At 59.5% G+C, this 24,866-nt stretch overlaps 1 pseudogene; it reads left to right on the top strand.

Moving 5' to 3' along the window:
- Nucleotides 1-3,987: 3,987 nt before the first annotated feature.
- On the top strand, nt 3,988-19,809 carry LOC100450169 (chondroitin sulfate proteoglycan 4-like; annotated as a pseudogene).
- The last annotated feature ends 5,057 nt before the right edge of the window (nt 19,810-24,866 follow it).

Here is a 24,866-nt window from a genome sequence, read left to right on the forward strand (position 1 = left end):
CACAGAGACACACAGACACACACACGCACACAGACACATGCAAATACGCACACAGACACACACACAGACATACACACAGACACACGCACAGACACACAGACATACAGACACACATGCGCACACAGACATACACACAGACACACACGTGCACACAGACACACACACAGACACAGACACACACATACGCACACAGACACACAGAGACACAGACATGCACATACACAGATACACACAGACACACATGCACACACACATGCAGAGACGCACACACACATGCAGAGACACACACATACACACAGACACACACACAGACACAGACACACATATGCACACAGACACAGATACACACAGACACACACACAGATACACACACAGACATACACACACATATGCACACAGACACAGACACAGATACACACACACACACACACACACACACACACTTACTTCCCATCCTGGTCAAGGAAGGAGCAAATCACCCTTTTTGGGAGTCTGCGAGCAGCTGAGAGGCAGCCCCTCCCCTGCCCCTCAGGCCCCACCTCTCCCTCCTCTGAGTCCTGAGCTGTGGGAACCCACACAGGGAAGCGGGAGGCCAGGCACACAGTGGTGAAACACGGTGTTAGAGAGCTCAGGTTGAATTCCAGCCCTAACACTCCATGCGTGACCTTGGGCAAGTGACTGTTTTTCTGAGCCTCAGTTTTCTCCTCTCTAAAATAGGGTTAAATAATTTCGACCTCTTACGTCGAGGATTACGTGTGAGGATTAAGCAAGACACTGCCTGGAATCAATGCTCGGTGGATGTCTGTTCCTGAGGCTGCAGTCACTCTGCTATTAGCATCTTCTTCCCAGGGTGGAGTGGCCTGGTGACATGGGGACTTCTACTTAGGAGTCTTTCAGGAAGATTCCGAGGCAAAGGCTTAGAGGAAGTGGCCCTGTGAGTCTGTGTGGGACCAAGTGACGTGGAAAAGGAGAGGTGGGCTCTGGAGAGGGTATCAGCCAGCAGCTGCCTGCTAGCCCAGGACCCTTCAGAAGGTGGGAGGGGGTGGGGGTCTGCATCTCTCTGGCTAACTGGGCTGAGGCCCACACCCCTCTCCCAGTGCTAGAAGAAGCAGGGACAGCCCCTCCCTGGCCCTCCCCAGGGCCTGTTTCTCCCAAGCCTAACAGCCCCTAGCATGGGGCTCACTGGGCCAGAGCACAGCAAGAACCCCCTGTCCCCAGAGCAGGTGGGTGGGGAGAAGAGAATGAGTAGGCACCAGGACCTTTTATGGGACGAGGGACCCTAGAAGCCTGTCTTTTCCTTGCTCTCTACCAGCCCCTCACGAGTCCCTCTCTGGAGGTGGGGGCTGGAGGCCAGGGCCCAGGGACATGGGACAGCTCACCTGCCAGGGTCACCATGGGGCTGTTACCACCACTCATGATATAAGCAGTGGTGGCTGCATCACGAGGAGCAGAAATCCGGACTGAGGGAGGGGACAGCCCTCTCCGCTCTGGGCTGCCAGGACCCCTCAGGGGTATGGGTGTATGTGTGAGCTCAGAGTAGGGGGAGGTGTGGGGAGGTGACTGCAGAGTGGGGTGCACAGCTCGAGGCAGGGACACTGGAGGGACCTCGGATAAGGGCCGGCCCGTGCCTGAGCCCTCAGGCCAAGATCCCATTATGCAGGCCCCCACTGCCTTCACCCATGTAGAGGTGACTCTTCTCCACAGACCCCTGGACAGGGCCCGGCCAGGCCCCCCACCCACATGTGCTAACGGAATCCAGGTGGCTGCCCCTGGCCGAGGTTCCATCTCTGGGCATCTGGGGCCCATGTGCTTCTGGCCACCCATCTGGAGCCTGGCTGAGCCCCTCCAGGGGTGGGTATTCAGATGGGGGCTGTCCCTCCAACCGTGGACAGCCCTGGGGCCGGGGAGATATTGTAGAGACCTGAGCCAGCTGGCTGATGGTGCCACAGCCCTTGGGCTACCTGGCCCTGCTGTGTGGCCTTGGGGAGACCCCTGGCCCTATCTGGGCCTCTGGGTGGAATCTTCAGTCTCCTAGGTCGGCTCTAAATTCTGAGCTTGAGCCTCTTTGGAACAGGACAGGGGGCTCTGCCTCTATCTAGAGAGAGCCAGCTGCTTGTCCTGGGCCAAGCAACAAGGCAGGCTAGGCCTGGAATGGGGCTGAGAAGCAGCCCAGCCTGCCAGGACTCCCTGGCATTGGAAAGCCACTTTCCTAAGTTGGCATGGAGCCCTGGGGCTCCCCCCGGGATGAGAGCAGCAGCTCCTCTCCACCCCCGGTTCCCATCTTCCACCCCCTGGCCCCAGCCCCAGCCTCGCCCTGCCAAAAATAAACCCAGACCACCCCATATGGTGCCAGCCAGACCCACCCAGCCCCTCCAGAGCCAATTGAGTCACCACTCAGAGCTATTCCTTTTTTAACTGTCTGAGTCACTGCTTGTGGCTCCATGACACATGCCCCAGGCTACAGTTACCCCACAGCCCCCTACAAGCGCAGCCAAGGGAGGGGTCTGCGTAGAGGCTGGCAGCAGGTGTGAGTCCAGGCCATAGCCTTAGCTTGTGAGCCCTCCAGGCCTAGGGAACCCACTCCATAGCAAGGCAGAGACCAGACCTGTCCCTCAAGGTCCTGGCCGTGCCCAAGACAGCCCTTAGGGATCTTGGTGACAAGGTGAATCTGGGCTCTGTCCCACCACATCGTGTTGCCTCCAACAGGCCTGGGCCTTCCCCATGGAGACTGCCGGGAATGGAGGGTCTCCAACCCCTAGACCCTGCTTCCCCCTCCAGAGGTGGAGGTTGCAGTGAGACAAGATCGTGCCACTGCACTCCAGCTTGAGTAACAGAGTGAGATTTCATCTCAAAAAAAAAAGGACAAGAAAAAAGATTTGAATAAATATATAAGTTAAAAGTGACAAGAGTTGAGAGAAGGTAGCAGAATTTTAAGACAGGGCAGGGCAAGCAGAAGAAAAACAGTGACAGAAAGAATCTGGAGACAGACCAACAGAGTGGTAGCAATTTGTACATAAGAGACAGCATGATGGAAGAACCCAGGAGACGTCTTCTCCCAGAGACGCCTGCTTCCTCCCTCCTCACCGGCTCCACTCGGACGCTGACCACGCTGCCTGGAGCACCATGAAGACTTTCTATGGGACGGAAGCCACACTTCAGTCTCCCCTCACGGCTTCTGTCTGCCCCTGCTCAGGGTCAACCAGGCTGCAGAGCACCCCCCATCTCTCAGTCCATCCCCCCATCCTGCTCTCTCCATCTCTCTGTCCCTTCCCACCCCTGGCTCTGGTTCCTCCATCTCTTTCTGTCTGTCTTTCTTACCCTGTCTCTCTGTCTGTCTGCCCATCTCTCCAGTCCTGCTCTGTTCTCCTTCCCTTCTCCTTTACCCGGTTCCGTGGCAGTCAGAAGTGCTCCCTGCCACCAGCACCCCACCCCTCCCCAGGGCCCTCTCTGCCTTCTCAGTAGACATAACAGACCCTCACCTCCTCCCATTCCCACAAGGGACTCTGGGCCCCAGGGACCAATGCTGAGAAATGTTCCGCCCTCCTCACCAGGTCCTCCCCTGCCCCAAAGTGCAGGCTACATCCTGTCCCAGGGAGTGTCAGGATCCCACAGGCACTTCCTTGGGGGTTGAGAAAGGCGGGCAGGGGGACCTGGGAATGGCCCCACCTCCCAGTCCATGCCAGAGCAGGGGCCTGTAAGCCTCAAACCCCATCCGTCTCCTGTCTGTGGCTGTGGCCTCTGGCTACAAATAGGGGCTCGGATTCTATTTTCTTTAAAAACAAGCACCAGACTCTGTCACCACAGGCCCAGAAAAGCAGTTTCTGGCTGGGGCAGTCCCTCGAGCCCTCCCAGGCCATTGTGTCCAGTCCCCTGCCTCTGAGCCCTGGGTCCCTGGAGGGCAGAGGAGGCCTGGAAAGAAGCCCGGAGGTAAGACAAGGTGGGGAGGGCTGGGGCGAGCTCCCAGAGGCAGCCCCTCCCACTGGGCCCATGGCCCTCATTCCCTGGTGGGCCCCTCCCTCCTTTCCTCCCACCTCCTGTCCCCAAGCAAGGTCAGTCTTGTCCCCAAGGCTCACAGTGTAAATGGAGAGAGGTGACAACAGCACAGCCCCCTGGGCCACAGCGAGTGTCTTTGCACCCCAAGGACAAAGAAGGCGCTTTGGGCTTTTTTCCTGAAAGAGCATGAGGACACTTCACAGGCGGACAGGAGAGAAGAGCTGGCCCGGCAGCAGGCCCAGCCTGAGCAAAGGCAGCAGTCGGGCCCTGCTAGGTGTGTGTGGAGTCAGTGCAGGGTCTAGTGAGGTGGAGGTGTGGAGTGTCCTTGGAAGACAGCAGGAGACCCTGCAGGCAGAGTCGAGGGCACGCTGGCCTTCAGTGCCACCCAGGGGTGGGGGCCTGACCCTGGCGCAGTGGGAGCCACCAAAGGCAAGGGAGGCTGAGGGAGCGGCTTTCAGTTTGGGTTAACTGGGGCTGCTATTAGCAAAGGGAGGCAGGAGATTGATTAAGCCAGACCAAGGACGGTGGCCAGCCGCCTTATGGATGGACCAGGGAGCAAGAGAGGGAGATGAATTTGAAGGAGAATTTGGGGGCTGGATGGATGGAACCTGAGTATTAATCAGCAGTGGCTGTGGGGAGGGAGCAGGAGGAGAGTCCAGCGCGACCCTCAGATGTCTACTCAGCAACAGGTGGACAGTCGGGCCTTCATGGGGCTGGCGAGCTGGCTGTAGGGGAGAGGACACTGAGTCCTCCTTGCTTTGGGTGGGGTTGGGCTTGGGGGTTCCTGTGGGTGTTCCTGGCTTGGACATCTGAGGGACACTGGCAGTGGGCCCAGAGCCCTGGAGAGTTGGTGCCAGTGAGAGAGACATGGTGCATTAGCAGAGGCTGGGCCTGAGGCTGGGAGAGAAAAGGAGGGCCAGAAGGAGTGTGGTGGCGGTGGGCGCAGCTCCAGGGGGGCCCACAGGCTGCAGGCTTCCAGGCAGTTGGCAGGTGGGGGTGCTAGGCAGGAACCTCTTCCAGGAGGAGCCAGGCCTGCCCAGGAAGAGAGGTCTCGGTCTCGGGATCTCTGATGGGCCTGGGTAGCCCAGAGGTTCACTAGCAAGGACACTGAGGTTTCCTGGTACACCCCCCGGCAACGCCCTCCTGCTGGAGTACCGCCAGTGCTGGGGCTTGCTGTGGTGGGACAGCTCTGCCTGACAGAAAACCCCTCACGCGGGGCAAACGCCACCTCATTGGATCCTTTCGTTCCCTTAGATGCTGACGTCACCTCCCTCATCACAGGTCCATGGGCCTCCTGGCTGCACAGACGCCCTGGGCAGGAGATGTGGGCCCTGGTCCTGTCCTCAAGAGCTTCCAGTCTGGCCAGACCTGTGGCCATTTAGGCCAGAGATGGCTCTACTGTACCCATGGTAGTGGCCACACCTCTTGCCAGTCTGCTGGGCTGGTCAGAGGCCAGATGTGTGTCGGTCCCTCTATCCAGGTCCCCTTTCACAGATGGGGACACTGAGGCCAGGGAAAGCATGGCTCTGAGCCCTGTGTGTGTGCTGGGGGTGTGAGCCCTGACCCAGGCATCTGCCCTGGATGTGGACTTCTGTCTGTGGGGTGAGCCCACCCTCTGCCCTGTATTCAGGCAGGGGAACTGAGGAGGAGGCACACAAGCTACTGCGCACAAGTTGTGCCACCAGATTTCAGGTCCAGGCAGCCGTCCAGACCCTCAGTCACCATTTCCTCTGTTCTTCCCCCATCCCAACTCACACACTCACTATCTCCAGATCCAGCCTGCCAAGCTGGGGAAGCCCTGAGACGCCGCCCCGACAACCCTGTCTTCGGCAATTTCTGCTGCCAGAGCCGAGGGGAGACTCAGAGATGAGCCATGGGCTGCCTGGTCCTGGACACCACCCAGGAGACAGCCTGGCCCTCAGCCTCCTGGGGGCAGCTCCCACCCAGACCCCCTGCCTCTCCACCCTCCTCCCAGACCTCCAAGTCCCCAGTGGGCAGGGCTGGCACTTATCACTGGCTTCTGGACTTAGTCATCCCCCGCCAGCCCCTGCAGAAGGGCCCTCCCTATTCGGCCAGCCCCAGAGCCACAGAGGCGGGGCTGCCAAACCGCCCAAGGAGAGCAGATGCTTCCCTCCCCTCCTCGCTGCCCCCTCCACCCGGCCCTGACAGAAGAGCCCCAGGGGACAAGAAGGGAAAGAATATGTCTTCCCCAGGCTGGGGTCCAGCTCTCACACCCTCCTCCCACTGGGGCCATCGGCAGATGCTCCACTTCCGATTGACAGGCAGCAAGCAAACCCACCACGCCTCTCTCAGCGCACACACGGTGCATGTGCCCTGCTGACACCCACAGCCCCTAGCTCTGGAGCCACACCCGCAGGAGCTTAAGTCCCAGCCCTGCCGCTGCTCCACAGGCTAGCACGGAGGACTGCCCTCTCTGAGCCTCAGTTTCCTCACCTGTAACGTGGGAGATGCCTCCCAGGAGCCTGCTGGGCCTGGGGGGCTGCGCAGCACCAAGTGAGGGTCCTTCACTCTTCTCTTCCCTGCCAGAAACCCCACCCCAGCCTGGGTCCACTGAGTGAGGGTCCCAGGTCCGCTAGGGCCAAGAAAGTCGGGGAGAGGAGGGTATGGAAGGGGCCTGGAAACCCACCCATCTCCCTGTACAAGAGGGAAAATTATAAGGCAGGGAAAAGCCTCTTGGAACCGCTCCCCACCGCAGCCACCCCACCCTCCTCGCCTGAGGCCTGGGGAGCAGCAAGGCTCCCACAAAGACACCATTGAGGCCCCGCTTCCTCCTCCCCCAGCCCAGCCCTCCCACTTCCTCCTCCCCCGGCCCAGCCCTCCCACCTGGGTGGACTCTGGGCTGCTTCTTCCCTCAAAACCTCTCATTTCCCCTCCTGCTTCCTCTGTGCTCCACAAGGCCCCAGGGTTGGGACATGTGGCTGGGAGCCCAGGGCGCAGCCCCTATCAGCCTCTGTGGACCAAGCTCAGCTTCTCCCACCCCACCTGCCCCTGCTTCCACTCATCTTCCAGATGGGTTCCCTCAACTGGAAATGTTCCCCAACACATGCCCCTCTACATGGGTGACTCAAAGCGCTTGGTTAGAGGATGGTAGCTGAGGCTAGTGACCAGGGTCAGGGCCCAGCCAATAGCTGAGGAAACTGTTTTCCTCCCTGGTCTCCTTGGCCTTGCAAGAGACCGGAAAGGCAACTAAACAGAAGGTCAGCTGACCTGAGTGTGCGTCTCTTGGCTCAAGAGTTCTTGGGGCAAGGAGGGATGGGGCTGCCCTGACCCTGGCAGAGGTCTCTGCAGCATTTAGATGTGGAGGCAGTCACCTGAGCAGGTGCCTGGCACTCCAGCGCCCCACTGGGATAAAGCAGTGTCTCCTGAGAGGACAGCTGCTGTTGTAAGCTCCATGGGATTTGGAACTAACCTACTGTTTTGTTTTGTTTTGTTTTGTTTTGTTTTGTTTTGTTTGCAACAGAGTCTCGCTTTGTCTCCCAGGCTGGAGTGCAGTGGTGCCATCTCGGGTCACTGCAACCTCTGCCTTCTTGGTTCAAGTGATTCTCCTGTCTCAGCCTCCTAAGGAGCTGGGATTACAGGTGTGTTCCACCATGCCCAGCTAATTTTTGTATTTTTAGTACAGACAGGGTTTTGCGATGTTGGCTAGGCTGGTCTCGAACTCCAGACCTCAGGTGTCCGCCTGCCTCAGCCTCCCAAAGTGCTGGGATTACAGGCATAAGCCACCACGCCTGGCCTGGAACTAACCTACTGTTGTCTGCATTTCAGTAGCTCACGGGACAGGAGAGGAGCAGGCAGTCTGTGGGCCGCGGGGATGGCCCTGGGTGGTGGAATCCCAGTCTGGAAGCAGCCAGGAAGAGTGGCTAAAGAGCAGTGAGCCCTGTGGGGTCTGCAGGTGTGTGAGCGTCTCCCAGGCAGCCCACCCTGGCCAGTGATGAGCCATCTAGCCTGGGCCCTGGTGACCCCAGTGTCATCACTGGGCAGGTCGCTCCCCTTAGTCTGACCTTAAGTCTCTCCTGTAACCTACCCCCTTGTTACCCTCAGAGTAACAGGGTTGGGGGAAGGTGATAGCTCAGTGTGGGTGGCTGAGCCTTGGGGGTTCTGCTGGGAGGAGGTTTGAGAGGGGCTCGCCCCTGAGTAGGCACACCAGACAGCTTCTCCCTTGCCTGAGGAGCCCAGGGAGACCAATGTGCTGGGGAGGGGAGCCCCAGTTATGGCTCAGTATCCAGGGCCCACAGCGGGACCAGACCAGGGACCCAGTGCACCCCCTCCTCGCCTGCCTTGCCGCCACACACGTGTGTACACGTGACACTGACCCACACTCCCGCACACACTCGCCCATGCCCTGCCTGCTGGGTTGGAAGTAGATTGTTGGAAGTAAAATCGAGAAGTCCCTTGGAGGTGCAAGGGGAGGGGAACTGACCTGAGGTCTAGAGGGCCAGGTGACCTCAGGGAGGGTCCTTGGCTGGGGAAGCGCACCTGGCCCGTCCATGCTCTCACACAGCCGGCATTCAGCCCCGAGGTGGGCCACGACCCCACCCCCACCCCGCCACATACACACCCATGAGGGGAGACAGGCAGCCCTTCATCCCGGCCTTGGCCCTCCCAGAGCACCCCATCCCACAGCCCCCTCAGACTCCCTCACCCCTGCCTGCCTAGACCTGGAGCCAGGATCTCCCCCCATGGTGCCAAACCCCGAGGGGCGATGATGGAGAAGTCCGGCTTCGTCTTGGAGCAGGGCCCTCCCTCCCCAGCAGGCTGGCTGGGCGTCCCCTCCTCACTCCTGTGCACAGCAGCAGGCTTGCTGCCAACGTCCCGCCTTCTCTGTCTGCCTCGAGATTTCCTCCTCTATCCCCTTCCTCGGGCCTTGGTCTGTATGTGAATCCAGTCTTTATGGAGGAGGGCATCTTGATTTCTCCTTCTCGGTTTTAATAATTTTCTCCCATGTTAGCTGTCTTCTTCCATTCCCATCACTGTATTGCAGCTAAGGCCGGGCGAGCAGTCGAGCACAGCAGCTGCTGGCCCAGGTGCTAAGCCTCACTGCCTGGGGCGGCGGGAGTGCGGGGCCACCGAGCCCACGCCCACCCGGAACTTGCGCTGGCCCGCAAGCACCGCGCGCAGCCCCGGTTCCCGCCCGCGCCTCTCCCTGCACACCTCCCGGCAAGCTGAGGGAGCCGGCTCCGGCCTTGGCCAGCCCAGAAAGGGGCTCCCACAGTGCAGCCGTGGGCTGAAGGGCTCCTCAAGCGCGGCCAGAGTGGGCGCCAAGGCCGAGGAGGCGCCGAGAGCGAGTGAGGGCTGTGAGAGCTGCCAGCAGGCTGTCACCTCTCACTGGGACCCGGGCAGTGCTCAGAGGCAGCACCATACAGCAGAACCATGAGGGTGCGCCAGCATGGACCCCTTTCTGCAACCCACCCGTCCCTCTTTGCGGCACCTCGCCTCCTCCAGGCAAGTGTCTGAGCCTTGACCACAGCTCCCTCTCACACAGCTTCCTTCTTCGGTGAGAACCACCTGGAGGTGCCTGTGGCTACGGCTCTGACCGACATAGACCTACAGCTGCGGTTCTCCAAGTCCCAGCCCGAAGCCCTCCTTCTCCTGGCAGCAGGCCCAGCTGACCACCTCCTGCTGCAGCTCTACTCTGGACGCCTGCAGGTGAGTGACGTCCCCCTGAGATCTGGGCGGGATTCGGGGTGGGATTCCTTCTCTAGCTTTGAGTGAACCCCAGCTGGCTGTGTGACCTTGTGTAAATCACTTTTATCTCAGGGTCTTAAGTTCTCCACTATGGGATGGGCAGCAGCAGCCCAGAAATGGTAAATCCTTCATGAACTGGCTCTGCCCACCGGCTCCCTCCAACCATGTTTCCCGCCACAACCCCTCGCTGGCCCTTTGTGCTCAGACCGCACTGAACTGCTTTCAGTTCCTGGCCATCGTACAGTCGCTTGCTGCCAGGCTCTTGATGCACACTCCTTCTGCCAGGTGCGTGTCTCTCCCGTTCCCTGCACATGCCTAACTCCAGCCTCTCCTTGAAGTCTCAGTGTGGGCATCCCCTCCTCCTGGGCTAGGCCCTTTTCTGGGCCCCCGCGACCCCTGTTCATCCCTGTGGCGCTGGACCAATTTCTCTGCAGCACCACGGTCTGTCCACGACAGTAACAGCACCAGTACTGCCTCAGCTTCCTCATTTTTCCATTTCATCCTTCAAGACACCACAAGCTTTGTTAGCAAGGAGTCTTGTGGCTTTCTTGAGTCTTCCCCCAAGCCATGAAGAGTTTAAGAACCCAGGGTCTTATTCCAAATTTGTGCCAGGCTGGGTGCAGTGGCTCATGCCTATAATCCCGCCACTTTGGGAGGCCAAGGTGAGAAGATCACTTGAGCCTAGGAGTTCAAGGCTGGCCTGAGCCACACAATGAGACACCATCTCTATTTTTAAGAGAAAAAAAAACAACAACAAATTTGGGTCAGCCATCTCCTTCCACACCCCAGTGGGGAGAGGACTAGGGCTTGGTCAGTCTACTGCTGTCATTGCATTCCCAGTTCCCTATTATTCCAGGGCTGAAATCTAGGTTCCAAGACAATATTTCTGGCACCTCTCACTCAAGGAGAGAGGAGGAGAATTTAAAAATATAGGTTGGATTTCTAGGAGAGTATCTTGCTGTATGTCAGTTCCTTGTGGGCAAGAACGACGTCTGATTCACATCAGGGTCCTCAGAGCCCATCCAGGCCTGGCCCAGAGTTCCCTTGGTGAGTGTTTGGAGGATGAGTAAAGAGATGGCAGGATGGCAAGAGAAGCCCTTGTCCTAGGTTTTCCGCTCTGGGGCACCAAGAGTGGGGAACCCACTATGCTTTTATAAGGGAAATGATGGATTCCAAGTGCTGTCCCCCATCTCCCACTCCCCATCTCTCTTCAGGTCAGACTTGTCCTAAGCCAGGAGGAGCTGAGGCTGCAGACCCCAGCAGAGATGCTGCTGCGTGACTCCGTCCCCCACACTACGGTGCTGACTGTCGTAGAGGGCTGGGCCACATTGTCAGTCGATGGGTTTCTGAACGCCTCCTCTGCAGTACCAGGAGCACCCCTAGAGGTCCCCTATGGGCTCTTTGTTGGGGGCACTGGGAGCTTTGGCCTGCCCTACCTGAGGGGAACCAGCCGACCCCTGAGGGGTTGCCTCCATGTGGCCACCCTCAATGGCCGCAGCCTCCTCCAGCCTCTGACCCCCGATGTGCATGAGGGCTGCGCTGAAGAGTTTTCTGCCGGTGATGATGTGGCCGTGGGCTTCTCTGGGCCGCACTCTCTGGCTGCCTTTCCTGCCTGGGGCACTCAGGATGAAGGAACCCTAGAGTTTACACTCACCACACAGAGCCAGCAGGCACCCTTGGCCTTCCAGGCAGGGGGCCGGCGTGGGGACTTCATCTATGTGGACATATTTGAGGGCCACCTGCGGGCCGTGGTGGAGAAGGGCCAGGGTACCGTATTGCTCCACAACAGTGTGCCTGTGGCCGATGGGCAGCCCCATGAGGTCAGTGTCCACATCAATGCTCACCGGCTGGAAACCTCTGTGGACCAGTACCCCATGCGTACTTCAAACCGAGGAGTCCTCAGCTACCCGGTGCCACGTGGCAGTCCCCTTCTTGGAGGACTGGTTGCAGAGTCCTCTTGTCACCTCCAGGAACACCGCCTGGGCCTGACACCAGAGGCCACCAATGCCTCCCTGCTGGGCTGCATGGAAGACCTCAGAGTCAATGGCCAGAGGCGGGGGCTGCGGGAAGCTTTGCTGACGCGCAACATGGCGGCTGGCTGCAGGCTGGAGGAGGAGGAGTATGAGGACGATGCCTATAGCCATTATGAAGCTTTCTCCACCCTGGCCCCCGAGGCTTGGCCAGCCATGGAGCTGCCTGAGCCATGCATGCCTGAGCCAGGGCTGCCTCCTGTCTTTGCCAATTTCACCCAGCTGCTGACTATCAGCCCACTGGTGGTGGCCAAGGGGGGCACAGTCTGGCTTGAGTGGTGGCACGTGCAGCCCATGCCGGACCTGATGGAGGCTGAGCTGCGCAAATCCCAGGTGCTGTTCAGCGTGACCTGAGGGGCACGCCACAGCGAGCTCGAGCTGGACATCCCGGGAGCCCAGGCACGAAAAATGTTCACCCTCCTGGACGTGGTGAACTGCAAGGCCCGCTTCATCTACGATGGCCCTGAGGACACCTCTGACCAGCTGCTGCTGGAGGTGTCAGTGACAGCTCGGGTGTCCATGCCCTCCTGCCTGCAGAGGGGCCAAACTTACCTCCTGCCCATCCAGGTCAACCCTGTCAATGACCCACCCCACATCATCTTTCCACATGGCAGCCTCATGGTGATCCTGGAACACGCACAGAAGCCACTGGGGCCTCAGATTTTCCAGGCCTATGACCCGGACTTTGCGTGTGAGGGCCTCACCTTCCAGGTCCTTGGCACCTCCTCTGGCCTCCCCATGGAGCGCTGAGACCAGCCTGGGGAGCCGGCGACCAAGTTCTCCTGCCAGGAGTTGGAGGCTGGCAGCCTAGTCTATGTCCACTGCGGTGGCCCTGCACAGGACTTGACATTCCAGGTCAGCGATGGACTGCAGGCCAGCCCCCTGGCCACACTGAAGGTGGTGGCCATCCTGCCGGCCATACAGATCCACCGCAGCACAGGGCTGCGCCTGGCCTAAGGCTCTGCCATGCCCATCTTGCCTGCCAACCTGTTGGTGGAGACCAATACCGTGGGGCAGGATGTGAGTGTGCTGTTCCGTGTCACTGGAGCCCTGCAGTTCGGGGAGCTGCAGAAGCATGGAGCAGGAGGGTGGAGGGTGCTGAGTAGTGGGTCACACAGGCGTTCCACCAGCAGGATGTGGAGCAGGGCTGCATGAGGTACCTGAGCACCGACCCACAGCACCACGCTGAGGACACCATGGAGAACCTGGCCCTGGAGGTGCAGGTGGGCCAGGAGATCCTGAGCAATCTGTCCTTCCCAGTGACCATCCAGAGAGCCACCGTGTGGATGCTGCAGCTGGAGCCACTGCACATTCAGAACACTCATCAGGAGGCCCTCACCACAGCCCATCTGGAGGCCACCCTGGAGGAGGCAGGCCCAAGCCCCCCAACCTTCCATTATGAGATGATTCAGGCTCCCAGAAAAGGCAACCTTCAACTACAGGGCGTGAGGCTGTCAGATGGTCAGGGCTTCAGCTAGGATGACGTACAGGCTGGCCGGGTGACCTATGGGGCCATGGCATGTGCCTTGGAGGCAGTCAAAGACACCTTCTGTTTCCATGTCACAGCTCCACCATTCCCCCTGCTCTGTACCCTCTCCATCCACATTGGTGATGACCCAGACATGCCCATCCTCACCAATGTCCTCCCTCGTGGTGCCTGAGGGTGGTGAGGGTGTCCTCTCTGCTGACCACCTCTTTGTCAAGAGTCTCAACAGTGCCAGCTACCTCTATGACGTCATAGAGTGGCCCCGCCATGGGAGGTTGGCTTGGCGTGGGACACAGGACAAGACCACTATGGTGACATCTTTCACCAATGGAGACCTGTTGCGTGGCTGGCTGGTCTACCAGCATGATGATTCTGAGACCATGGAAGATGATATCCCATTTGTTGCTGCCCGCCAGGGTGAGAGCAGTGGTGACATGGCCTGGGAGGAGGTACGGGGTGTCTTCCGAGTGGCCATCCAGCCTGTGAATGACCACGCCCCCGTGCAGACCATCAGCCAGATCTTCCATGTGGCCCAGGGTGGGCGGCGGCTGCTGACTACAGACGACATGGCCTTCAGGGATGCTGACTTGGGCTTTGCTCATGCCCAGCTGGTGCTGACCCGCAAGGACCTCCCTTTGGCAGTATCATGGCCATGGATGAGCCCACGCGGCCCATCTACCGCTTCACCCAGGAGGACCTCAGGAAGAGGCGAGTACTGTTCATGCACTTGGGCTGATCATGGCTGGATCCAGCTGCAGGTGTCCGACGGGCAACACTAGGCCACTGCGCTGCTGGAGGTTCAGGCCTTGGAGCCCTACCTCTGTGTGGCCAACGGCTCCAGCCTTGTGGTCCCTCAAGGAGGCCAGGGCACCATCGACACAGCCATGCTCCACTTGGACACCAACCTTGACATCCGCAATGGAGATGAGGTCCACTACCACGTCACAGCCGGCCCTCGCTGGGGACAGCTACTCCGGGCTGGTCAGCCAGCCACTGCCTTCTCCCAGCAGGACCTGCTGGATGGGGCCGTTCTCTATAGCCACAATGGCAGCCTCAGCCCCCGCGACACCCTGGCCTTCTCCGTGGAAGCGGGGCCAGTGCACACAGATGCCACCCTACAAGTGACCATTGCCCTAGAGGGCCCACTGGCCCCACTGAAGCTGGCCCGGCACAAGAAGATCTACGTCTTCCAGGGAGAGGCAGCTGAGATCAGAAGGGACCAGCTGGAGGTGAGGAGCTGGAGGTGGTTAGCGGGGGTGTGGACCAGGTAGAGGGCCTTCCTCCCAGCCTCCATGCCAGGAACACATGTGACTTGGGCTGTGGCTGTGGTGGCCCCAGGTTACATGTGTGCACGTGCCTCAGATGTGCTCCTGTATATGTTGTGCTCCCAGGAGTTTCTGGGGAGCTTGCTATACACTCATCCTCCTGGGAGTTGTGTGTGCCTCCAGAGGTCATGTCCACTCGTGTCCATGACATGGCTGAGCATGCAGATTCCTGGACCCCACTAAGTCCTACTGAATCTCTGAAGTGGAGCCCGAGAATCTGCATTGCAGTCAGTTCTCTGGGAGGGCATCACGGGTCCTGAGCTTTAGGGATTGCTGGCCGTGGAGGCAGGCCACTACTCCTCAGACCCTCATGTCCCCCGCTCTTTTCTCAGAGCCCAGACCTGCGTGGCTTCTGCCCACCCAGGAACCCCACAGAGCAGCCACGGGCCCTCCAGCAGGCTCACTGACTTGCCCTGTGACCTCAGGCCAGTCCTTGCCCGCTCTCGGCCTTACTCTCCTACACTGCTCATTTCGGAGACCCTTCTGGTCTGCATGTCTGGAGCTTGGGGCCGACAGCAAACCAGCAGATCTGGAGTCAGGAAGGCCTCGCGGGAGGAGGCAGCGTTTGGGCCGGGCTCTGAAGAGCACAGGCCGTCGGGGGCAGAGAATGGGGAGTGGTATTCCAGGCAGAAGGAACATTCCGGGCAAATGCATAGAACAAGAATGTGAGTTTGGGGGTGGTTTGGCCTCTTGTGGCTGGCCCATCAGGTGAGGGAGCCCTTGTGGCCTTTGGGGCGTGAGCTCTGTAGGGCTTGGGCTGAAGGCGGCTGTGCCTCCAGGAGGGGTGGGGCGGGGCGCCCTCTGATGGTCCCGGGTGGTAATAACAGGGGCTGGGGAGGTGCTGCCTGCAAACCAGCCACAGGCCTGAACAGACCCTGAGCAGGGGGGCCTGCGTGTGTGCGTGTGCACACGTGCATGTGTACATGTGTGACTGCATCAGCATATGATGAACTCGTGTGTCTGTGTCACTGAGTCTAGAGATATGTGATTACGCACCTCCCTGAGGGAGTGCATCTCAAGCTGGGTGACCGACCCCCTGCAACTGTGTGTGGGGTGGGTATTAACATGTGACCAGCAGCCGGGGCAACCCAGTGAAACCCCATCTGTACACAAAAAGTTTAAAAATTAGCCAGGCACGGCCAGGCGCGGGGGCTCACACCTGTAATCCCAACACTCTGGGAGGCTGAGGTGGGCAGATCACAAGGTCAGGAGATCGAGACCATCCTGGCTAACACGATGAAACCCCATCTCTACTAAAAATACAGAAAATTAGCCGGGCCTGGTGGCACGTGCCTGTGATCACAGCTACTTGGGAGGCTGGGGTGGGAGGATCCCTTGAGCCTGGGAGGTTTAGGCTTCAGGGAACTGTGATCGCACCACTGCACTCCAGCCTGGGTGACAGAGTGAGACCCTGTCTCAAAAAACAAAAAATGTGACCAGCTGCATGTCTGGCTGCTGTGTGTGTGAACCCACGTGTGTGTTTGTGTGTCTAAATGAGCAGTGGTATCTAGAGGAATAAGTGGGGCAATATCAAGCCTGTTGTGGCTGCTTAGGACCACAATGGACCCCTCTGAGACCCCCTCTGTGGCCCCCTGTGAGTCCTCGTGACCTCTGTTAACCAGGCAGCCCAGGAGGCAGTGCCGCCGGCAGACATCATATTCTCAGTGAAGAGCCCACCGAGTGCCGGCCAACTGGTGATGGTGTCGCGTGGCGCCTTGGCAGATGAGCCACCCAGCCTGGACCCCGTGCAGAGCTTCTCCCAGGAGGCAGTGGACACAGGCAGAGTCCTGTACCTGCACTCCCACCCTGAGGCCTGGAGCGATGCCTTCTCGCTGGATGTGGCCTCAGGCCTGGGTGCACCCCTCGAGGGCATCCGTGTGGAGCTGGAGGTGCTGCCCACTGCCATCCCACTGGAGGCGCAAAACTTCAGCGTCCCTGAGGGTGGCAGCTTCATCCTGGCCCCTCCACTGCTCCGCGTCGCCGGGCCCTACTTCCCCACTCTCCCGGGCCTCGGCCTGCAGGTGCTGGAGCCACCCCGACATGGAGCCCTGCAGAAGGAGGACGGACCTCAAGCCAGGACCCTCAGCGCCTTCTCCTGGAGAGAGGTATGGCTGTGAGAGAGGCCCAGGGGCTGCAGCCCAGCTCTAGGGGCAGAGTGGAGGGAGCCCCGGGGACTCCTAGTCTGGGGGTTATACACAGAGAGGAGACAGGGAGTCACATTTCAGAAGCACCTATGCTTTAAATACCATATCTCTTTCCTTCCTCACAACTCCTCGGAGCCAGAACTTATGGTCCCCATTTTCCACCAATGGAAAATGAAGCCCTAAAAGAGTCAGTCTCCTCCTGGACCCAAAGGCAGGGCATGAAGGGTGCTGCTGGGGCCTGACTGCCAGCCCTGGGCCTGCCCCTAGGTGGAAGAGAAGCTGATCCGCTACGTGCACGACGGGAGCGAGACACTGACAGACAGTTTTGTCCTGATGGCTAACGCCTCCGAGATGGACCGCCAGAGCCATCCGGTGGCCTTCACTGTCACTCTCCTGCCTGTCAATGACCAACCCCCCATCCTCACCACAAACACAGGCCTGCAGGTAAGAGCATCCCTGGGACCACCCCCCATGTCTGCTTCGAGAAAGAGGCCAGCGTCCCCTACTTCCTGGCACAGAGCTCCCCCTCTCTGATCCTCAGTTTCCTCCTCTGCAAAATGGGGACACTGCCGCATGCCTCACGGGGTTGTTGGAAGGGGAGATGTGAGATGGTGCTGAAATAGAACACAGGTGGGTGGGAAGTTTTGTTATTGGACGTTTGCAAGGGCGGTAGGCAGACTTCTGAGCGGCCACGGGTGGCTCTGCTGTTCCTTCCTCAGTGGTTCAGGACCAGAACACCTGCCAGAATCACTTACAAGCCCTTAAGGGCAGGCCTCAGGGCAGAAGCTGTTCAGTTTCCCACCTTCACCCAGCAAGTGAAGGCTACGGCTTGGGTCCCCAAACTCCTGCACAAGGCTGTTCCATGCCCAGCAGGACAGTGCAGGGGAGGGCCTGGTGAACTTCACTCAGGCAGAGGTAAGGGCCCCACTCTGCAGGTAGAAGTTGAGGCCCAGACATGGGATGGAACTTCTCCATGGTTGCAAAAGTAGTTCTGGTGGAACAGAAAGGGCACGGCTTTACTAAGCCCACATGGCAGGGCTTTGAATGCCAGCTTCTGGGGTGCGTCCTTCCCGTCAGCAGGAGCCACTGAAGTTTCCACAGGAGGGCTGACTTGGGCTGTCTCTGACATGGGGTGCCGGGGGCGGGGGTGGGGGGGGGCCTTGGTGGTCTAGGATGTGCCCGTAGCGGGCGGCCTGGTGGTGCGGCAGCCGCAGAAGAGTGGGACACACTGCTCTGGAACCACAGGCCAGGACGGCTGTGTGGCAGCATGGCCACCAGGTGGTGCCATCCACCCGTGTTTGCTCTGGGAGCACAGTGCTGGGGTCCTGCCCCCCACGTTATGGCCCCTCCTGCCAGGGCTGGGCCTGAGGGCTCCCCGGGGCCGGGGGAGGAAGCCCAGGAATGCCAGAAGGCTCTGTTTTCTGGGCATGTGAGTCCCACTGCAGCTCTGCCCGCAAGTAATTGACCCAGCAAGACTGGTACCAGGACCTCAGGAACAGGAACCTGCTCTGCGTGCAAGTGGGAGGCCTGAAAAGGGGTCTCCTTTGCCCAACATGAGGAGGGCCCCTAACTGCTCTGGAAGCACCTGGGCCCATCCCAGCGCTGTTTCTGTGCTGCAGAACAGTGACAACCATCAGCCCCCCAACTCTCTGCACCACCCACCCCTCCCTCAGCTGGAAGGAGGGCCCGTTTCTAAAATCACCATTCCCACCTGTGCCCATCCCTGGCCAGGCACACACGGAGGCTCTGAAAGGAGACCCCTGCCCCACCACTGAGACAGATTAAGGAGCACTGTTGGTCAGCGTTGGGGGTTTCTGGGAGTGAGAACTTGGTGAGGGTAAGAGCTGGGGCCTTCCTGGGTAGGGGACATAAGCTGGCCCTGAGGGACGTGCAGGACTAGGGCAGATGGAGAGCAGGGAGGCTGGGCCTGGAGGGTGACCTTCCCTGGGGCCTTCCCTGGGGTGACAGGGAAGGTGAATGCGGGGGGACCCTTTGTGCAGGGGAGCCAGAGCGGCGCCAGCCTTGATGCCACCTGAGGGCCTGAGCCGCAGCAGGATTGGAGCCCTGGTGGCAGCCCAGGGCCGGGGAGGAAGCGGTGGGTGAGTGTGGCAAGGCAGAACCTTCACAGGCCTGTGTTCCCAGATGTGGGAGGGGGCCACTGCGCCCATCCCTGCAGAGGCTCTGAGGCACATGGACAGTGACTCTGGGTCCGAGGATCTGGTTTATACCATCGAGCAGCCCAGCAACGGGTGGGTAGTGCTGCGGGGTGTGCCAGGCACCGAGGTGCGCAGCTTCACACAGGCCCAGCTGAACGGCGGGCTTGTGCTGTTCTCACACAGAGGTGGGTGCTGAGGGCTGGGCCCTGGGTTCCTGCTGCCCACGGGAGTGCCGTGAGATGGGGAGCCAGCTCGGGCCAGCTGGACCCAATGCCCCTGTCCCAGGATCCCTGGATGGAGGCATCTACTTTGGCTTCTCTGATGACGAGCACACTTCTTCCGGACACTTCTTCTGACTGATGGCCCAGAAGCAAGTGTTCTTCTTGCTGGAGGGCAGCTGGACACTGACTGTCTGTCCAGGTGGGTGTGCTGATCATAGGTGTTCCTGGGTGCCGGCAGCTGGGGCGGAGCTGAGGGTGGCATGCCAGGGTCATGCTGCCTCTCTGCAAACACAGGCCTGGGCCTGGATCTCAAACGGTGATGGCCCCTTGTGCCTCTGGCAGGGTCCATCCAGCCACTCAGCAACCAGAGGCTCAGAGCCAGCTCCAGCGCAGGCACCGACCCCCCAGCTCCTGCTCTACAGTGTGGTCTCGGGCCCCCAGCTGGGCCGGCTGTTCTCACCCAGCAGGGCAGCACAGGGGAAGCCCTGGTGAACTTCACTCAGGCAGAGGTAAGGGCCCCACTCTGCAGCCACCACTCAGACGCCACCAGCCTCAGGTGGCCGCTATGCCATGGACATCATGTGGACATGGATGCCAGCTCCAGCATCGCTGGCAGCAGACACCCCCAGGCTTGCCATAGACCAGGCCCTGGTATCCTGCCCTCCAGGAGCTGCCACACTGGCAGGGCAAGTTCATGTTCCCAGAAGGAGGGAGAAGGATGCAGGAAGTTAGGGATACCGGGCCCTAGAGCAGGGCTGTGGTTTTGGGGTGTGGCTTCCAGATGGAAGCTACAGCCAGACCTGAGGGTCTGGAGAGGGGGCACCATGTGGGGGCACTAGTGGCACCCCAGTAGCTGGCGAGGGGTAGTGCTTGGTGGGGGATGGAGTTGGAAGTGGAGCAGTTGCTGGGCCTGTGGGCAGAGGTGTGAGCCTGGGACTCAGGTCAGGTGCCAGCCAGAGGCAGAGTGGATCCTAGGGGCAGATGAGCTGATGAAAGGCAGCTGAGTCGGCCAAGAGGGTGAAGCCGCTGTTCATCTGTCCTGGTGGCTTCAGAGACCACCAGGAAGAACTAGAGGTCTCAGCCATGGGTAGCAGCACTCTCTGTGATAACTGTGCCATGGGGGCCAGCCCAGTCATCGCTTAAATGAACACCTCTCCCTGAAGGCAGAACAGGAGTTGTTCCATAGCAGGGTAGAGCAGGGCAGACTCTTCGTGGGCCGTCCTGGGCAGGTGGTGCACCTGATGCTCCCACCAGGAGGCTGCGTGGGCATCTGGACCTAGCACATCACAGTGAGTTCTAGGTAGGGCGCGTTCTTGCAGGTGCAGAGCTGACTCTGTCACTCAGGAGCCACAGCACGTGATACTGCCCCAAGTACCTCCAGAGGGATCCCCCCGCCAGCCCTTGAAAATGGCAGAGCCCACCCCAGCCCCCTTTCTGAGCTCCCTTGCTTGGGCAGGGACCTCCTGAGCCTGGCACTCTCTCTCCTGAGAGGCACAGATGGTATTCAGCAAGTGCAAAGCCAGAGTCCCTGCCCAGCAAGTGGCTCAGATGGGGAGCCTTTGGACATCTGGAAGGAGGTGGCTTTGACAGGTGGAATAAAGTTTCTTGGGCTTCTCACATCAGCATCTCCCAGTCCCGGGTTCTGTATTTCCCTGGAGCCCCACTCCTGCTATAGCCCCCTCCCCACAATGAGATATTTGTCAGGCTGGTGTCTACAGCTGCTGCGTACCCTCAGTTGCTGGGAGCCTTTGACAAGAATGCCCAGGAATGGGGAGGGCATGGGACCAGGCCATCAGCAACCCTCTCACACTCTATAGTCCCACGTTACTCAGAGCTTCCCCGTGCCCCAGCAATATGAAGGACTAGACTGAATGGGCACCAGGGGGCCAGGCTGGCAGTGCCACCCAGGAAAGCAGAGAAGAGGCTACGTGGGCTACCTGGCCCACTCGGGGAGGAGGCCAGGACTGGGTATTGTCTTGACAGCAGCCCTGTCCCACAACACTGAAATGGGCAGGGAAGGGGTCAGGTGTTCCCCTGACATGGGGCTGGATTCCAGAGCATCGGACCTGGCCACCAGAACTGGCCGTCTCCATCCAAGGCACTGGGACCATGGATCCTGGAGCCACATGTAGCTGAGGGCTGGCGGAGCCTGCCCCCCAGTGAGCGCTGAGTCCCGGAGGTGCTCATTTCTGGGGAGGGGGCTGTGGGGCTCATCCCACCTGCCCTCTTCTTTCCAGCACTTGCATGGCGCTTCCCTCTATTTTCACTCTTGGCGGCCGCCCCACACATTGCATTCCTCCTGCTTTCTTCTTCTTGCTGTCCTCCATCCTCCATTCCATCCAACCCCTCTCCAAGCCCCGGGGGAGCCTACCTCAGGTCAGAGAGTCTGAACCCCGAGATGTTCTGGGTGTGTGGATTTCCTTCAGCTACCCTGATGTCCCCACTTCCAAGTCCTGACTCCTTTGAGCCATCCCAGGGGGTGTCTGGCCACTGGCCCATAGGAGCAGAGGCCAGGCTGTGACTGTGTGAGCATCAAGGTGTGTGATGTGTGTGTGGGTTTGCACACGAGTGTGAGTGTAAGAATGGCACCAGGCCTGGGCTAGGACAGAAGCAGCTGGGGAAGGAGCCTGGGGGCCATGGGCAATCTGATTTTTTCTCCACCCCCCTACCACCCTACCTGGTCTAAACCAATGTGGTAGGGGTGGCTGCAGGGGCAGAGACGGGAGTGTCTGAAGCCTGCTTCACTCCCAAAGATTTCTAAGGAAAAGCGTTCTGCATCCTCTGGCTTGGCCTTGTTGGCCCATGGCCCTCTTTCAAGGACATTCACTCCGATTCCCAGTGTGCCCTGTTTCCACTGGCCACGTTCTCTAAGGAAGAACAATAGCATCTGTTTTTGCCTCCAAATGACTGTAGGGTAGGGCTGTGGGTTCAGCGCCCATAAACCAAAATGAGGCAGGGATTGGGGCTTGCCCTAAGATGCGCTGATGACCCACGGAGATGGGTAGGGGCAAGCAGCATAGCATTGGGCAAGAGCACTGGACTGGGAATCCAGAGATGCTGCTTCACCCTGGGGCTTTAGGCAAGTCCCTTTCCCTCCCAGAGCCTCAGCATCCTTTCTATCAAATGATGACTTTCTGCCTTTCTCCCAGGGTGGCTGTGGGGATCAAGGGAGACAGTGGCCATAGGGATGCAGTGTTAACTGCAGATGCAGCCATAGGAGCACTTTGCTAACTGCCAATGTGAGTTCAGACTCCAGAGTATTTGACACCCAGGTTTATGGTGAGGTGTGACATATGGGATGTAAGGTTTGATGCCTGCTCCGACTCCAATCTTGCTAACACATGAGAAACATTTGGCAAGTCATGACCCTGCCTTGGGGAAAAGAGCAGTCTGTGAGAGCTTCTTCAAGGCAGCCTGGCTTCAACGCAGTCCGGGGCATGACTGAGATAGAATTATGTGGCGAGGAATTGAAGGGTATCTGGGTAAAGAGCTGCAGTGTGGGCAGTGTGGGCAGAGGTGTAGTGTGGGCCGCATCCAGGACAGCCACTGGCCAAAGCAGGGAACAGAGACGGAATGAGGAAGAGCTCTGTGGGGAGGGTGGGGCATAAGGTGGAGAACCTTCCAAGTCCAAAGAGTATGACTTGTTGGGGCTCAATGCTGTAGGTAGTAGGGAGCCATGGAAATCTCTTAGGTGGAGAAATGACAGCTGGACATTAGCGAGCAAGCCCTGTCTCCATAAGCAACACGGGTGGTCCTCTGAGCATGCCAGGCATGAGTGTGCAAGGAGCTAGTGCAAATGCCTTTGTGTGTGGGTGAGCTTCCGTGTTGTGACTCTGCCCACGTGTGTGCTTCAGTGTGCTGAGTGGCTGCATGGCCCAGATCTGTGCTGCACGTGCCAGCCAGTGAGGGTGCGTGCTGAGCACCGGGAGGTGGCGGGGAAGGAGGCGTATGCATGTTGTGGGCATGTGTGTTAGCATGTGCATGCCGGCTGTGGGGCCTCACAGCATGTGTGTGCACACCCCGGCATGTGCCTGTGTGTGTGTCCCCCACCCCCAGGCCTGCCCCACCCATGCGTGTGACCTGCTATGTTGATCTGATGCTTTCAGAATCACTATCAGTGGCCACTGAGGAGCATCAGCCATGGTAGGTACATGCCTCACCGCCTGCTGCATGAACGGTGTTCCTGCCCCACTGCACCAGCTCCACACGGGGGCACACCTGGGACCTCAGATCCAGGCTCCCTGCCCCTCCCTTCTGGAGCTGCAGATTTGCTCTTTCCTCTTTCTGTTCTCGTGCTGCTGGCTCTCTCATTTCCCTTCCCTGTGAGCCATGAGACTCAGTGCCACTGCCCAAGGCCTCCATGGCTGAGCCTGGGGGCTCTTGGAACAGGCTCCATGCCCAAGCTGGCAGACATGGGTGCTCTCTGTAGTCATCAGAGAGGGCAGAGAGCTCGTGGTTTATGGTGTAGGGGCTGGGAGCTTGGACGGGGTTGTGTGTGGGGCTGGACTCTGAGGTGGCCAGAGGTCTAGGAACGTCATCCTGGGCACGCCGTACCTGTCGTGCAGTCTGAGTCATGCTGCGGGGTCAGGGTATCCAGCTCCCAGCCTGAGAGTGCCGAGAGCCAAACCCACTGCAGAGCAGGGATGATAGTCAGGGTCCCACCTCCTCTATCTGTTGGCCATCCAGTGGTGACCTAGGATAAAACCTTAAGAGTCCCATACACACGGTCATCCCACAACACACTTCACAGGCCAGGCAGGGACACACAGCCCCCTTCCTTCCCTGCCAGGTACCACCGTAGCTGCTAGCGTGTGACTGAAGGCAGGGTCCCTGGCCCCCACTGAAGCACGATCACCGGCCAGCAGGCTCATGCACCTTGGCCTGTTGTTCCTAGAGGTCGCCTGTGCTATTCAGCCAAGGGGACCACAGTGCAGTGCCTGCTGGCCCAGCTGAGCTCCACCTAGCGAGCCCACCTGCCTCTCCTGGCATGGACTCTTCCCTCTTCTGCTTTTCCCAGCAGGAAGGGCCCAGCTTCACCTATGAAACCTGCAGCCACACCCCACCCTGCAACCAGCTGAGGCTCCCCTCTTAGACGTGTAAGTTTATGGCCAGTGGCATCTGGCTACCTATCCTCCGTGCCTCCCCCAGGGTCCCTTCAGAGGACCCTGGACTTTCTCACCACCCAGAGGGGTCTCTGACACTCACTCCAGCCATCCATCCCTTATAGCTTCACCGTTTTGGTTCAAGCAGTGTTCCCTATCAGGCCAGGTGGCTGTTGGGTGGGGCTCTCCAAGCAAGAAGTGGCCCTGGGCCAGTGGGTTGGAAGGCAGGGTGACCAGAGAAGAGAGAAACCCGAGGGGCCTGAGCATTGGTCTGAACTGTGGGTGCACTGCCTGGGTGCCATGGGAGAGGCCAGCGTGTGTGGGGTGGGGAGGGCTGCCGCAGCCCCCAGGCATTACCTATGAAGCTCTGGCTTCTCCCTCCATCTTCCTCCCCTTTCCCTTCCAGCCCCTCTTTTCCAGGAACCTTTGCCACACCTGCACCTGCGCCCTCCCCTCCCCGGCCCTCCCACAGCTGCTGCTGCATGCCCGTGCTCTGCGCTTGCCTCACCAGCTCTCTGCTTGCTTTTCTCTCTCCTATTTTCTCTCTGCTTCTCTCCAACTGCCAGCTGATTGGGTTAGGCAAGTCCATCCCATCCTGAGGGCCCCAGCCCCATTTCAACCTCTAAACAGATCCTCCGCTTCTCAGGGGGCCTCCCTTTCCTAAGCCTGCCTGGGCGGGTGTCCTGTGACTTGACAGTGGCTC

This window comes from Pongo abelii, chromosome 16 (genome assembly GCF_028885655.2).
Source record: "Pongo abelii isolate AG06213 chromosome 16, NHGRI_mPonAbe1-v2.0_pri, whole genome shotgun sequence".
NCBI lineage: Eukaryota > Metazoa > Chordata > Mammalia > Primates > Hominidae > Pongo > Pongo abelii.